The sequence below is a fragment of the Schistocerca nitens genome, chromosome 2 (genome assembly GCF_023898315.1).
Source record: "Schistocerca nitens isolate TAMUIC-IGC-003100 chromosome 2, iqSchNite1.1, whole genome shotgun sequence".
Classification (NCBI taxonomy): Eukaryota; Metazoa; Arthropoda; class Insecta; order Orthoptera; family Acrididae; genus Schistocerca; species Schistocerca nitens.
The window spans coordinates 752641827-752644407 of record NC_064615.1 but is presented as its reverse complement, the minus strand read 5'-3'; the positions used below and the strand labels follow the sequence as shown (position 1 = coordinate 752644407).

The following is a 2581-nucleotide window of genomic DNA, read 5'->3' as shown; positions in this document are numbered from 1 at the left end:
CTGTTTGGCACAGCTGCTTCCACCGTGACGTCATGCGCACAACTGAGAAAACACGTTGCTTTCTGCGCATAGCTTTCTGCGCCCCCCTGGCTGGTTGGACTCGAAGCAGCTTATAGACGAAGGTCAATGATATTGTGCCTACGCAAGCCTGCAGGGCTGCCACATCTTGCAAAGAAAATCAGTCTCATTACTTTAATTTTGCACCTTGTATAATGGGAATTGTGGCCATACATCTGACAACAATTACGAAAAATAATGAGACCTGGCAAATGAGGCAATGGTGGCACAATCAAGTCACTACAAGTTATGCCCATGTTTGCCCAACCATTCATTCTATGTCCTAATGTAGCATAGATAAAAACCGTTTTTTACCTTGGTGTAGTTTTTATCTATTCTCTTTTAGGACATGGAATGAATGGTTGGGCAACAATGGGCATAACTTGTAGCCACTTGATTGTACCACCACTGCCTCGGCTGCCTAGTCTCATTATTTTTCGTAATTGCTGTCAGATGAATGGTCACAATTCCCATTATATATTCTCCAACTGATGTTTTACTTTTGAAAATGATGACGTAGTTCTTTGGAGCCGGTAATGTAACGCTTTATTTTTAAAGAAAAAATTTATGCACTGTGACTATGGCTTCACTATAGTAGTGCCAAATAAACATTTAACAGAAGAAAGCATTGTTCGTTGTATACGAAATTAAAGTCTCATTTAAAGGCTCATAGCGGATAGATTTGACATATAATGCTCAAATTTGTAGGAATACGTGCTTGGAATACAGGCTGCTCATTAAGGGTTCGGTAGGATGGATCACCTACATAGAACCTCTGTGTTCACCATATGCTTCTTACGAATTATCAGCGCTTCATGACTGAAGCTAAGCATTTTCCTCTACAAAAAGAAAAAAATGTCGCTGCAATAGACACATACATCATTGGTGGCTGGGGTTCATCTACAGTGAAATAGTCTAGGACGTAGCGCAATAAGGAATTCATCTTGTAACACAATTCTCAGAAGAAAGACCAAATTTAGACATATTTATATCTAATGCGGCCAACGGCCTTGCCGCAGTGGTAACACCGGTTCCCGCCAGATCACCGAAGTTAAGCGCTGTCGGGCTGGGCTTGCACTTGGGTGGTTGACCATCCGGTCTTCCGAGCGCTGTTGGCAAGCGGGGTGCATTCAGCCCTTGTGAGGCAAACTAAGGAGCTGCTTGAGAAGTAGTGGCTCCGGTCTCGTAAACTGACATTCGGCCGGGAGAGCGGTGTGCTGACCACATGCCCCTCCATATCCGCATCCAGTGACGCCTATGGGCTGTGGATGACATGGCGGCCGGTCGGTACCGTTGGGCCTTCATGGCCTGCTCGGGAGGCGTTTAGTTATTATCTCTAATGCTGAAAGACGCTGCTTGCCTGAAACGGTCTCTACTTCACAGAATTTGGTTGCTAGTACATATGACCGAATCAAAGCAATTTATTGTAGCTTTATACTATGTTCTTTAAGACTAAAGAAAATGTCACTTCAAAGAAATTGTGAGTATAACAAACATAATAAAAGCAGCAACTATTTCTGCTTTTTGTTGCTACCTATTTTGTGTGAGCAAATGATCAATACTGGCGTTCAACAAGGGGAGAAGAAATATCGCTAACGGAGACAAAACCGTATAATCATCAAATGTAACTGGGATGAGCGTCGCCGACGTGTTACGTGGCGCAGTCATTCTAACAGGCACAAAAAGCAATAAATGCTCATAGATAAATGTGAAATATAGAGAAAGAGTCTAACCATTACTCTCCATGCACATAAGAATAATAAAATAGATTTTCTGGAATAAACAAAAATTTATTTAAACTTATTTAAATGCTCTATGACATGTCTAAAGAAAGATTGTTGTTAACAGGCAAAGTTTCTTCTGCCATCATCCAGATTTATTCATCAACTTGTCAAGCATTCTGCGAACTAGACAGGTCCAGTCTAAACTATCAAAAATTTAAACATCATGTTATCAAAACCTTGGGTACTGCGTCGAATGGTGCCGCTGAAACTTATCTTAGTGCATACCTAGCGACAAAATCGCGGAACACGAGCCGCGGGAAAAGTTTAAGGTTGTTCCGCGACATTTTTCTCTTGTTCCGTGACCGTCACGATAAGGAAGTCGCAAGTCTCAGTCTCATGTCTCAGGTTTCCCTATCGAATCGAGGAACATTCGACAATGATAGGCGACTTTTTGTTGTCTGACTAAAAATTACAATTTTATATTGGAAGTCCCTCATCCGCATATTAAGACCACACGTTGCAATAGATAATTGTGTACCGTTATTCTTGTTAATTATCTTTGCCGCTTGATTCCAGCTGTAATTTCTTTTAACATTTTCCGATGGCTGAATTTGGAACAACTCCGAAAGAGTGGGCGCGCTATTTTCTATAGTGACAGTCGCGATACAATCAGTCGGGACTGTCCGTATACAGTGTTGCGCGAGTTTGTGGCTAAGTGTGTAAGAGGCTTTAGTGATGATGATGATGGTAAAAGATAGCACCAGCGCCCTTAATACGACGATTGCATGCCCGGTCGAAAT

General features: G+C 42.0%; 1 pseudogene; it reads left to right on the top strand.

The window, feature by feature from the left end:
• The first annotated feature begins 1057 nt into the window (after positions 1-1057).
• LOC126237553 (5S ribosomal RNA) lies at positions 1058-1175 on the top strand (annotated as a pseudogene).
• The last annotated feature ends 1406 nt before the right edge of the window (positions 1176-2581 follow it).